At 38.7% G+C, this 13,850-nt stretch overlaps 1 protein-coding gene and 1 long non-coding RNA gene across 3 annotated transcripts in view; one reads left to right on the forward strand and one right to left on the reverse strand.

Annotated features, from left to right (window-relative positions):
• LOC122811248 overlaps window positions 1-13,850 on the forward strand; it is a 1,815,945-nt gene that overhangs the window by 1,801,682 nt on the left and 413 nt on the right. The window lies entirely within an intron of this gene.
• LOC122811247 (cGMP-dependent protein kinase 1-like) overlaps window positions 1-13,850 on the reverse strand; it is a 4,027,247-nt gene that overhangs the window by 1,109,057 nt on the left and 2,904,340 nt on the right. The gene's annotated exons all lie outside the window — the stretch shown is intronic.

The raw sequence follows: 13,850 nt of genomic DNA on the forward strand, positions 1-13,850 counted from the left end.
AGACCGAACCTAAAAAACTTATAGGACCATCCTGGCTGGGGCCTTTGATCTTGAAATGATCCTTTGAAGCAAAAAGAAAAATCAATTTTTAATTTTATCGCTGCTCCTATGAACCTCCTGGCTGAGAGGGCAGCAGGCAGAGACTTGACCATTGAATGTAATTCCCAGGGGTAGCACCCAGGAGATGGTGGCTTTGAGGGTTTTGTCCATAGTAGATGACTGGGTGGTGGCAGTTGGGAGCCAGTCGTCCAGATAGGAAACACTTGGAATCCAAGACTCCTCAGGTTACTACAACATGGGGTTGTGGAGCACCCTGGGTGGTGAGACCAAGGGCAGAGCCACAAAATTGGAAATTGATAATAAGTCCTTGAGATCCTATGGAGCACATCAAACATCCTTCTCCAACAATGGAATTTGGTGCGGATTTGGTTTAGTCTGCACGAGATCCAATGTGGGTCCAGTCCCCTTCTTTTGGCACCTAAAAGAACCTTGAGTAATTTCGGATCGAGAGCTAACGACTGGGCTAGCTGCTCAGGTAGGTTACCTGAGAGGGAATCTGACAGCATGCCACCACCATGGCATCTACAGCCGAACTCCTTCTCCGGGTGGGGCAGACAAAATTTGTTAGTTGTTATTGGGAGGAAGAAGGGACGGTATCTGGATGATTCCCCCCCGCCTCCGACAAACTAAATCCAGGAGCTCGTCAAAAGGCGGAGACACCCAGGAGGCGGAGGCTGAGCCCCCAGGTCCAGCAGATCAAGAAGTCCGTACCAAACCGGGACCGGGCCAGCTGGAGTAAGTGTCGGGAGCCCCTAAAGATCTCCACGGCTCCAACAGCACCTGCGGGCTAGGGGACAGGGATGGGCGACTCGATGACTAGGGCGCGAAGAAACCTACACTAGTTCGGTAGAGGGGAGGGACTTTTAGCGCCCGAGGAGGAAGTGACTCTAAGCTTTTGTTGAGAGTGAACCGAGAGGGAGGGCTCCGAACCAACATCTCAGTCAGATGTAGTGAGATAGGATCACATAACATCAATAAGTTTGTTGTCTGGTTCATCTACAGACAGAGGAAAATCAGACATTACCCTCTTTCTTGTGTGGCAATGGGTGATCTCCTCCGGTCACTTTCTTATTGCAATGCATAAGCAGGAAAGCCAAAGTGCTCGCAAGCAAACTAAACAGGTCCATTCTGATGCTTCACAAGTGGTCTCTCAATTTCAAAACGACGGAGAACATTTTCTATGAATGGGGCAGCTATGTTGCAATCTCTTTGTTACCCAACTTTAACAACAAGTGCAACAGGTTCTTTGCCCTGATCCCCTTCTGGGGGAGTCATTGAGAGATGGTCTAGATCAAAACTGGCCCTCCAGTCTCCTCAAAGCTTATCCCAAATTACCTCTACTCCCCAAATTTCTACAGAAAGTTTACCAGTTGAAGAGCACAGTTATCCTCATTGCACCTTTTTGGCCTCATCAAATCAGGTTTCCCTTCCTGTGGCCTCATCTTCTGTATCTGACTTGGAAACTAGACCCCAGTCCAGACCTCCTGTCTCATCCGATAGGAGTAACCCATCTGTTAATAACAGGCCTGAAATTAAACCACATGGTCTCTCCGGTTCCAGTGATGGCTAGAGAGCCCATGCTTTCATCCTCGGTCCAGCATATTTTCTTTTCCTCTCAAAAGGCTTCTTGAAGGATACAACAACCCAGTAACAGGAACTACTCAAAGGCAAACTACATCCTATCAAGTGACAATCTGTCAAAATTCAGGGCTTCCTCCAAGCCGGAGACCACATCTACATATGCAGAATTATTCATGGAGTCCCTATACAAATATGTGAATGGCTGCATAGAGGCCACCGTAACCTACCAGAAATAAACCAAAAACAACCCCCTGGTGGAATCCTCACCTAGATAGGGTAATTAATAAAAGAAGAAAACTCATGGCCAAAATCAGGAAGAGCAACTCCCTTAAGTGCTTTCTTATGTAACTAAACAAAAAAACTAAGAGGTCTTATCAAGTCCAACAAGGCCAACTTCAAGATCATGATAGCCTCACAGGTTAAGGACAATCATAGGTTCATAGGTAGGTACTAGGCTATCAGCCCAAGGGCCCAAGTAAGCCTAGCCAACAAGGTTCCCTGGTTTATGCCACCCAAGAAACTTATTTTTCCTGTGCTCCTGTCGAGCAGAGCCACAGAAGTGATCCCTGCGGTGTATTTCCTATTTCCCATCCACTCATTAAGACTTTTCTTTCAGAGTGCTAATGAGTAACTTTGCTTGACATAGATGGGTAGCTTGTTCCAGAGTATGGGAAGTCTCTGGGACAGGAATCTATCACTCCAGCATGTCCTGTTTATTGTGGTGGCAAGGTTTAGGTCCCTAGAGCATGTAGCCTGGAGGGATTGGGATTTCTTTAGGTGTAGCATGTCCAACAGCTCTGGGTTTGACATAGCTTTAAATGTTAGGCAGAGATCACCTTGGAGTAGGTGATATGCTATGGAGTAAAGCTGGAGTTTTTAGAGACGGTCAGTGTAGGGCATCTGTTTGAGGCCAGTAATCCTCTTTGTGAGGTACTTCTGTGGCCTTTCCAGCTGCTGCAGATGTCTTGTGAGGTACATTCTAAAAGGGGCACTGTACTCTATAATGGGTCTAATGAGTGTCGAGTAGAGGGGAACAATGACCTCTTTTTTTCCTGGATGAAAACCCTTTTGTGATGAGGTGTGCCACATAAAAGGACTTCCTTACTACTGTGGCGATGTTATTATCAAAGGAGAGAATACTGTCCACATGGACCTAAGGTCTCTTATCACACATTTGGTGTTAACTAGACTGCTGCCTATGTGGTAGTTCATGGGTACAGAGGTTTTACCAAAGGGGATGACAATGCACTTTTTGGCATTGAGCTTGAAGCCATGGCTCTGATACAAGGCATTTGTCTCAGTGAGGCCCTTCTGTAGGATGTCCACATCATTTGGGTACTCGACTATGGCTCCTAGTTTTCAGTCATCTGCGAACTTCGTTAGCCAGAGGCCTTCTGTGTTAGCCTGTACTTCTCTGAAGTACAGGCTAACAGGAGAGGTCCCAGGACTGAACCCTGTGGTACTACACTTGTCACTGGTTTGAAGTCAGATTTGGAGTCTGCAACTTTTACAATGTGGGTTCTGTCAGTGAGCCAGTTGGCAGCCCATCTTGTGACGTAGGGATTTATACCTAGTTTAGTAAGATTAGCTATAATTCCAGAATGGAGGATGGTGTCGAAAGCCTTAGCTAGGTCAAGACAGGCTGTGTGAACCACCTTACCCTCGTCTATGGCTTTGGTGACTGCCTCAAAGAAGTCGATCAGGTTCAGGAGGCATGATCTGCCTTTTACAAACCCGAACTGGGTGGGTTCCACAGTTTGGAGGTTACCAATGTCTTTGTTTATCAGTTCCATGATAAGTTCCATGGCCTTGCAGACCAGGCTCATCAGGCTAATAGGGCGATAGTTCCCGGGATCAGTGGTGGCTCCCCCTTTGTGGAGTGGGATAACTGTTGCTGTGCGCCATTCAGAGGGCACAAAGCCTGATGTGAGACTATGATTGAACATGGTGCTTAGGTCAGGAGCCAGTTCATTCTGAAGTTCATGTAAAATGCAGACTGGGATGTTGTCCGGTCCCATGGATGATGTGTTTCTGGCTTTACAGAGTGCAGCTTTTACCTGCGTAGTTATGTTTCTGGCTTTACAGAGTGCAGCTTTTACCTGCGTAGTTATGATTACAGGGACTCTGCATTCTTCCTGTATAGTTATGGGCTCTTTATGGGGTGAGAGGGGAGGTAAAGTTAGCACAGCCAGGATGTTGACAATATCAGCTGGTTCTGTAATTTTCATGCCGTTGTGCTGTAACTCAGAGAAGAACTGGGTGTTGCCACTGAGATTCTTGACATAGCTATAGAATGCTTTGTGGTTGTCCTTAGAATCAGTCACGATTTTGTTTTCGTAGCTAGCTTTGGAGGATCTTATAAGTTTCTTCCTTATGTTGTACAGTTTGTTTATGGCAGGGGACCACCAGATTGGCTTCCTTTTTTTGGAGGAATAGCATCTTGGTTCCGTTTGGGATGGCACGATCCATGCATTCGTGTAAATGCTTATAGAGTGCATTTGTGTAGGATTCAGCAGTCGTAACTGTATTGTCCATCTGCACGGGTGTCATGATGTTCGCCACTTCTGTCTTAAGAAGCATGAAGTTGGCTTTGGAGAAATTTTTTACTGTGGTTTCCTTAATGGGGGGTGGGGGCGGGATGTGGATATCTAGGGTGATTAGCTTATGGTCGGATCGGACCAACGAGGAGTTGACTTCAAGTGTGGAACATTGGTCACTCATGTTGGTAATGACTAAGTTTAGGATATTGTTGCCTGTGGTGGGGGTGTGGATAAGTTGATCCAGGGCATTGGAAATTATGAATTCCAGAAACCGTTGAGCAAAGGAGTTGGTACATGAGTAGTTTTCCCAGTTAATGGTGGGGTAGTTGAAATCGCCCATTATTAGGGTGTTTGGTTGAACCCTAATATTTTCCAGTATATCAAGAAAACAGGAGTAGGAATCCTGGAGCATGGTGGGGGATCTGTAGCAAGCTACAATCTGGATTGCAGTTTTGCCCAGAGTTAGTTGCACTTGGATAACCTTGGATGCATTATGCTGAGCAACTAGCCTGGAGGTGTGGATATCCTTAATGAATATGAACACACCTCTGCCTTTGGTGTTCCGGTCCAGGTTACATGGCCGAAAAGTGTGGTATGAGTTATAGCCAGATAGTGCAGGGGTGCTCTCTGGAGCCTTGAACCAGGTCTCAGTCACTGCACAGATATTGATGTTCTCCATTTTAAGGAGTGCCTCGAGTGAGTGCATTTTGAGATTTAGACTTCTAGCATTGAGTAGCATTACCCTCAGTTTTTGCTTGCCTGTTCCGGTCGTGAATTTGTCATTTGAACCTTGCCTAAAAAAGGCACTATAGAGGCGGCAAGAGCCTTAGCCAGTATCCGGAATCCCAGGGGCGACAGGTGCAGGCCATCTCTTTTTTTTTTTTCCAATATAATTTTTTCTTATTTTTTTTTTGATATACAGAACTAATATAGCAAGATAACTGGTTTTCAACTAAAGTATGTTACATACAATATGATATACATACAATACAGGATGAAGTTGGTGATGAAAACATGATTTTATATTGTCAGCGTTAACCATTTTGTGCTGGTTTTTACATTAAAGCTGTTCGTGTTTCAACCATCTGGGTTCGAGGTGCTTTTGTGTAGGTTTTTACGTTACATACAATCCAAGAAAAAAAAAACAGGAAATTTAAAGTATCAGACATATGAACTGCAATGCTAGTATAGCAGTTAGAGATAAACTATATAATACAGTATTTGGTGTTATTTCCTTTGTAAAAACAGTGATATACTTATTAAATTCTCACACAAATCATATGTAAGCATATGTCTAGGCCCATATGTCTAGGCCCTACCTATTAAACTATATATACTTGGTTGCTATTTGTAAAGAATGTCGTACAAAACATTATTAGAAATAAGTTGAACAAGTATAATCAAAAGGTATGCTCAAACTCAAGTTACTTATATCTCTGGGAAGACTAAATGGATCTTCTCAACCCACAACTGATAGGGTTCAGGCATTTGGTATATGGAATTAAATAGGAAACCTTTAAATGAATGTGACGATTGGGGAGAGATGGGCGAAGGTTGCCAGCCTAGTCAAATAGAATTTGATATATAATTCTGGCATTTGTAAATAAATGTAAAATACAGGCATGTTTCTTGAGTGTAATAGAATACTGTGAAATCTGGAACTGCAAAATATGTGACAACATTGCACTCTACTGGTCCAGTGAAGCATGTTGTGACCCTTTCATATTAAAATTCAGCTCCAGTGCGTCTGGATGAAGGTTGCATGCCCATTGTTTTAAGGGTAAAGTTTATGACCAGAATTTACATGTAGAAGGTGCTTTATTGCTCTAGTTTCTGCTAGAGTGTATATGTGAAATGCCTTGTATTGTAAGTATCTGAGCAGGTGTTAGATTGCTAAATAATGCAGTTTGTGGCCTGAGAACTCAGACCAAGTGTTAAGACGATGCAATATGAATACTGGGAACACTAAGTGTCAAAAATGATGTAATTTGGAAGGGCCTTACAGACATGTTTTGTTAGTAATGTTTAAATACTATTTCTCACAAGAGACTTGGAGCATTTTGATCTTGGATATCTAACTCAGCACTCTGCCTAAGCTCACATGTAAGTTTCTAGCACTGTGATTTCTTGTAGGAAAAGTTAAAGCAAGTAAAGATTAATTAGGTATTTTTCTTTGAAATCAGACCTGTCCTACTGTATTATTTTAAGTTACTGTGTGATCTCTGAACTCTTGGATATCTCTGTGGTGTAGTAGTTTTGTCGTGTGTTTTAAATATTTATTATTAAATATTTTTAAAACCTTCTACCTGTGGCTGGTTTATGTAGAGATAAATTATGCTTTAGAGTACATTATATATATATATATATATATATATATATATATATATATATATATATATATGGGTTACCTTCATTTGATCGACAGCCCATTTGTCTGAAACCCATTTGATCGAAATTTCATTTGACTGACAACCAGTATTTCAGTACACTTCAAGGCAAATAACAGGGATTAGTCACCCTCCCCAATGTTGTGCGACCCTGGAGTTGGTATATATAATTAGGGGGGTGTGGGGGGTGCAGTCCCCCACATAATTTCCTTCAAAAGAAGAAAATAACACAAAAAGTACAGGTTTTGAAAGAAAACAGGTGGGGAGCTTCATCCCCCAACTATATATACCAACTCCAGGATCGCACAGCCTTGGGGAGGGGGACAAGTCCGTGTTATTTGCCTTGAATACTGTTTTTTGATCAAATTAAATTTCGATTAAATGAGTTTAGATCAAACGATCAAGTGAAGGTAACCCATATATATATATATATATATATATATATATATATATATATATATATATATATATATATATATATATATATATATCAGAAGCCTGAAACACTGTAAGCTTGAAAATCAAATCCAGAAAAAAAAAAATCCAAAAAAAAAAAAAAAAAAAACACAAAATCCAAAAATCCTGAAAAAAAACAACATTGAAAAACATTGGTTTGGTGCTATTGTTAGCTGTGGTGGGTGGTGTTGTTATTGTTTGTGGTGTGGGTAGTGTGTTGTGGTTGGTTTTATGTTAGGGTTAGTGGCGGTTTAAGTGAGTTAGGGTTTAGGGTTGGGTCAGGTGAGTGTGCAATAGTGGTTGGGACCTGGGTTAGGGTCAGGTCAGTTTGGTAGATATTAGTGTCTCTTTATTGGCATATTAGCATTTTTGTGTTTTTTGATTTTTTGTTTTTCAGCTTTTGGTTTCAGGATTTTGATTTTCAAGCTTATAGTGTTTCAGGCTTCTGATAGGGAACTATATATATATATATATATATATATATATATATATATATATACATATATATGAGAGAGAGAGTGTTTACTGTCTAAGCCCTTCCAATAAGCCTAGACTGAATAGTCACATTACCATTGGATAATAATATTGCACAGTAATAATTGGAGACCCTTTTAAGGGCCTTTTAGTAGCTGATATTATTAGCTAGGTGGTGGCAGGGATTACTACCGTATGGTCTGGGTAAAGGGGCACAGCTGGGGAATCTGTCTCAGCCTTTCCCAGGAGTGTCTGTGAAGTTGTATAAATACTTATCTCAAAGTGTGTGTGTGTTGTGTCAGCTACTTGGGCAGGGACACGAAGCACTGGCTAGACAGAGAGGGTACTGGAGGTTTTAGCTTGCCCAGCTAGGCTGAGACCTGGACCCTATAGCTGTGCCAGTGGGGAGTCTTATTGGAGTCCTGGTGAGCAAAGGAGCAACCAGCCCCAGACTGACTGTGATCTCTGTGTGCACTTAAGGGAAATTGTACTTTACTGTGTGTATTAGTTATCCTTTTCTTTTCTATGAGACGACCTCCCTGGTGTTAGTGGTGAGGATTGAGGCTCCTTGATTGCTGGGCCAGGGCACGGTTGTCACAATGAAGATAAAATGAAATGGTAGAAAGATAAGTGTCTAATTAAGTATTTCTATGAGGCTTTTCCAGTATTTCTGGAAGTATTTTATTTTCTTTTGACTTATTGTACCTACTTTGCTCGCAAGAACATATTTAGTAGCAAAGGTTTTAAACTCTTTCCAAGATATTTTTGTTCTATCTAGCCAATTAAGTGTTATATAGGTTTTGAGGAAAGCACACAGTGTTACAATGATATGTTTGGACTCAAAGTTGTAAGAGTTGGGAAATATATTTAGAATTGCCATTTCCCAAGAAAGAGTGGATTTCATGTATCCCATTTTCTCAGAGAGCACCATCATTTGTATATGTTTTTGCAGGACCAGAATATGTGTAAGGTATCGGCCTACTGAGGTAGAACATGCGTGACAGAGAGGTGAAACAGTGGGGTTAATTTTATTCAAAAAGAAAGGCGTGTGATAAGCATTGTTGTTTATCATAAACTGAGTGTAAATTAATTTTTTGAAAGGGGATAGTTTTAGAGTTAAATCAATTGCCACTAACATTTGGTCAACAGTTAATTCCTTGTTTTGGCTCTCCCAATACTTGGAGTAAAGGATTGTGTCTTGGTGCTTTATTTTTTATACTAAATTGCAATTATTCGATAACATTTTGGTCTTTAGCATAACCAGAGCTGCTAATTGTTGATAGAGTTGGAATTCTAATGGTGTTATTTTAACCTCAGCTGTAAAAAGAGTTATTAGATATAGTATTTGTTTAGTAATTGTATAATATTTTTTATTAACAGCTAAAGATGCTATAATAGAATCAAAGGACAGATTCTTGATCTTAAAATCCCAAACTAGGCAGTTCTTGATGAGTGGAAATTTGTCTAGATTTAACATATTATTATTTAATCTGAAGTTGGGATTTAAGTGGCTTGGTTGAGCCATAATTAAGGAATTTTTTAAATTTAAGGATGTTATGAGCTTTTGGAAACAAGCATTTTTCACTAATGTAGGATGAATCTTAAAAGTCTTTAAGAATTTTAGTATTTAGGAAAGGAATAGCTTTTGGGTTCAGTTTGGAATCATTAATTTGACAGTAGTAGATTTTTAAACAAAGGGGGTGCCAACATTTATTTGAAGGTTTAATATTGATAATGCGTATGATACGACTGGCATTAATTATGTTATAGTATGTTTGAAAGTCAGGGAGGCCCATTCCTCCTTTCTCTTTGGGGAGGGTGAGTCTGGAGTAGTTAATCCTAGTATTTTTAGGTTACCGGATAAATTTACCTAGTAAAGTTTCCATTTTTAAGAAAAAGCTGTTCGGAATATTCTGATTAATGGCATAAAATTGAAAAAGGATTTTAGGGAGGATGTTCATTTTTATAATTGCTGTCTTAGAAAGTGGGGTACATTTTAGATTTTTCCATTTTGTGAGATCTTTCAGGATTTTGGACCAAGTTTTATACAGATTATTTTTAATTACTTCCTGTTAAGGGTGAGTGAAAGTAATACAGAGATATTTGAGTGAATAATTTACTTTGATTTTTGGTTCTGGTATGAAGAATTCTTTGTGTCGTAGGGGATTTAGTGGATAAATTATTGATTTATTTGGATTAATAGCATAATTTGAGAATAATGAAAACATATCAATGGTGCTTAGAATCTTTTCTAAATCCATCGAGAGAAACTCAAAGTAAATATTTAAATCATCTGCAAAAGCAGTACATCTTACTAGAACTTTAGAAAAGTATACAGGATGTTGGAATGTTTTTTTACTTAATTTCAGGAGTACTTCTAAATAGAGGTTGAATAGATATGGTGAAAGCGGGCAGCCCTGCCTTGTGCCGTTGATTTGAATTGGGTTTGATTGCTTTTTGTTTATATTTAACGTGGTAGTCACTTTATTAAATAGGGTTCTGACCATATTGATATATTCATCAGGAAAATCATAGTGCTTCAGAATCTTGAAGAGAAAATGTAAGTTGACTCTGTCAAAGGCTTTTTGGGAATCTACAGAGAGTGCGTATTTTGGGGATTTGTCATTTTCTATTATGTTAGTTATAGCTTCTATGGTTAGCGTATTATCCCATACGTGCCTATTATTCATGAACCCTAGTTCGGGTGATATGATGGGAGGTATTACTTTATTAAGTCTATGAGCAAGAATTGATGATAAAATGTTTATATCTAGATTAATTAGTGCAATTGGTTGGTAATCATTGGGGCTGAAATTCTTAGCATTGGGCTTTTGTATAAAAATAGTTTTGGAATTATTAATGTAAAGATCGGTGATGCCAAATCTAGTTATATAATTATAAACTTTTAGTAGAATAGGTGCTAGCAGTAGCTTAAATGATTTATAAAATTCCGCTACACATCCGTCAGGACCTGGGGCTTTTCCTGGTTTCATCTTATTTATAGCTAATAGGATTTCATCAGTAATTAATGGTGACTTGAGAGAGTTTCTTTGCATGTCATTTAGTTTTGGGAATTGTAAGTCTTCTAAGAAGTTTTAGGTGGACAAATCTCCAACTTGTTTTTGGGAGCCATAAACTTCTTGATAAATCTCTTCAAAGACCCGAATAATTTCCTTATCAGAGATGAGAGACTTGTTATGGTTAATTTGCTTTATCTTAGAGGGTGAAGGTTTGATATTAATTATCCTAGCCAGCATTCTAGAAGGGGTTTGAGCCCATTCAGCATATCTGTGAAGAAGTCTAGGTTCCAGAAGAGAGTAAGAGAGTACTGGTTTAGATGGATTTCATGCAATTGTTTTTGCAGGGAGATTATCTGTTTTTCTAAATATATATATATATATATATATATATATATATATATATATATACACACAGAGAGAGAGTGTGTGTACTTAGTTTGCAGTTCTTTCTCTAGCCTTTTCAGTTCAGATTCTAATGTAGTTATTTGTGATTTAGCTTGTTTTTTGATTAGGGCAGCTTTTTGTATTAGAATTCCTCTGAGAGTTGCCTTAGCTGCAGCCCATTGTATGTCATGTGGAATATCAGAGGTATTGATTGTGTGAGTTAGAAATTCCTGAACTGCTTTACAAATATTTTTATTTAGAAGGTTTGAATTAAAGGTCCAGTTTGATAGAAAGTGGTCACATGGGTTGGATCTATTCGCACTTATTATCAGATTTATTTTAGCATGGTCAGATAAATTTCTAGGATCAATGCTGTACTTTGTTTCATAATTTGTGAAAATCTTTGAAATTAGAAAAAAGTCTATTCTAGACCACGATTTATAGTATGTTGAGAAAAATGTAAACTTACTAATTGAAGGTTCATCTCTATGTGATTAGAATGGATCATATAAGTTAAAATCATCCATTAATTCGTTAATAAGGGTAGTTAGCCCTGTAGACTGTATTATCCTTGTAAGTTCTATCTAACTCAGGCCTAATAGCCATGTTCCAATCCCCTCCCAATAATAATGGACAATTATGAAATTTTTCAAAAAGTGTACAAATTTCGTATATGAAAGTGGATTGGTACATGAAGGGACTGTATACATTTAGAATTAGAATATCTTTACCACAGAAGGGTATTGTGCACACTAGGTAACACAATCTTCCATTTGGATCAAATCCACTGATTATTAGTGTACCACTGAAAGAGTTTTTAATGATTATGGCTACCCCTTTAGAAGCTGTGCAGTTCCCTGCAGCTATTACTTGTTTTATCCATTTCCTTCTTGAGTCCTGGACAGGAGATGTATATGGAAATTACACAGCTGGACAATACGGCTCTGAAGATGTAATGTTAAACAAAATGCATATACAATTTTCTACCTCTAAATCTGGGTGCTAGAGATTTGCAGTATGTTTATAACAAGAAACAACATACAGAACACAGCTTTTCCTTTTTCCTTCAGTATAGTTATGTACCTCATTAGTTACACATCATAACACTCAAGTGAACATACCAGTAATCTAAACATTGTTGCCAAAAAAAAATACTAAACATGTGAAGCATATAAAAGCATTGATATAACTTATTGTTTTTTGTAACTTCAATATGGCAACTCATGGGAGAAATTTAAAGTCAGTGTAGCTTACTTAGGCAAAACAACTCTCTCTCTCACTCTCAGTTTTTGTGCGTGTCCAAGTTTTATTCACTTTTCTTTTCTTCTTTCCCTCCCCCTCTACCTTTTTTTACTGTTCCTTTAAGATTAATTACATTATTTGTACAAGTGAGAAATTCTTCTTATTTCTCTGTTATATCAACATTATGTTAGTTATGGGTTATTGCTGGGACTTGTCTGCCCGGTATAAGAGATAACTTCCCTGTTACGGGTATACCTTGGTGTATAGGTTGTGATAGTACAGACCTCTAGTGGAACATGAATTGTTGGGAGTTCATTTTGATAACATGGTGTGTATTCATGTTTTCTGCCATACCCCAGCATATGCCCACCTCACATAAAGAGTTCTGAACTTATCTGCAAAGTAAATGAGCTGCATGATTTTATGGATCTGTTGTTGCTGATACAGCTAGTGCTTTGCATGAAAATTCACCCGATGTACATAAATAAAGCAGTAGAAATTTCCTGTCAGATGCTAAGGAAAGACTGGGAGAAAAATAATCCTTTTTGATATTTAAGGACAGTGAACGGTGATTTACTTTAAGAATCAAGTTTAAGCATGAAAATGGAGGTCAAAAATGTAATTTAACAGTACCTTGAATATCTGGTAGAGAGGACGAAAAAAAAAAAAGAGAGAAGCTTCGTTATTTGAGAAGTCGTTTGTTGTGTAGACTTCATTTGCAGCTCATCTGGCTTCGTTTCAACTCATGAACTTATCTCCCCTCGATTTCTTTATCCAATGCTTCATTTAGTAAAGTGAGCCTCCAGTGGGTTGACGCTCGGCGTGTGACGTGTCAGGAAACTTTACCCTCATTGACCTTACTCTTCCTGCATGAAAAAGGAAGTTAACTGCGAAGTCAGGGGTGATTATACAACTGTAAGTTGGCTCTATTAGGCCTGTAAATGGAATGTTGAGATGGGAGAATGCAATGTAGAAATATTTTTTTACTTAAGGTAACTAATTTGACATAATGTTAGTGAATTAAGCATATGCTAGGAAGAATTCCGTATTTAGAGCTTTGCTGGCAATTCTGAAGGACTTAACTGTGTTTTCTTTTTACTTTTTTTCTCCTATTCTGGGATAGTCGGAATTTCTCCGAATGCTTTCTTGAATGCAGATTTAGCCTCATGAATATCCTTCACCGCATAGTTAATGCTATTGTGTTGAAATGAGAAAGTCGCTGGATACATTTGAAATTTAATGTTTTTATTTATCAGGAACTTGCAGAAAGGTGAAAGGACTTGTCTAGACTGTTTTATAGGAAGGGGTAGGTCTTGAACTATTGTAATCTTATTTTCTTTCCAAATGATGGCTTTTTTTTTGCCGACATAATGACAGGATGGGCATGAGAAGCATTTACAATTCTGGCGTAAACTTGTCTGGGAGTGTCTGGTGCTTGTGACTTTCTTAGGGCTCGATCTATTCTTTCAATTGTGATTGACTGAGATAATTCCTTGTTTTCAATGACAAGATCGAAGATTTCATTTGCAATGCCAGAAAGTTGTGTCTGATCAAACTTCTCTGGTATCCCTCTGATTAGCTCATTGTTACGTCTCTCTCTGGATTCAAGGTCTGTTATTTTATGCTGCAGGTTTTTGATAGAAGTATCATTTGTAAAAAAGTTTTTTTGTAGCTCTTGTATTTTTATTTCATTGTCCATAGTTGTC

The sequence above is a fragment of the Protopterus annectens genome, chromosome 9.part0 (genome assembly GCF_019279795.1).
Source record: "Protopterus annectens isolate FY-2018-M chromosome 9.part0, PAN1.0, whole genome shotgun sequence".
In the NCBI taxonomy this organism is placed as follows: Eukaryota; Metazoa; Chordata; order Ceratodontiformes; family Protopteridae; genus Protopterus; species Protopterus annectens.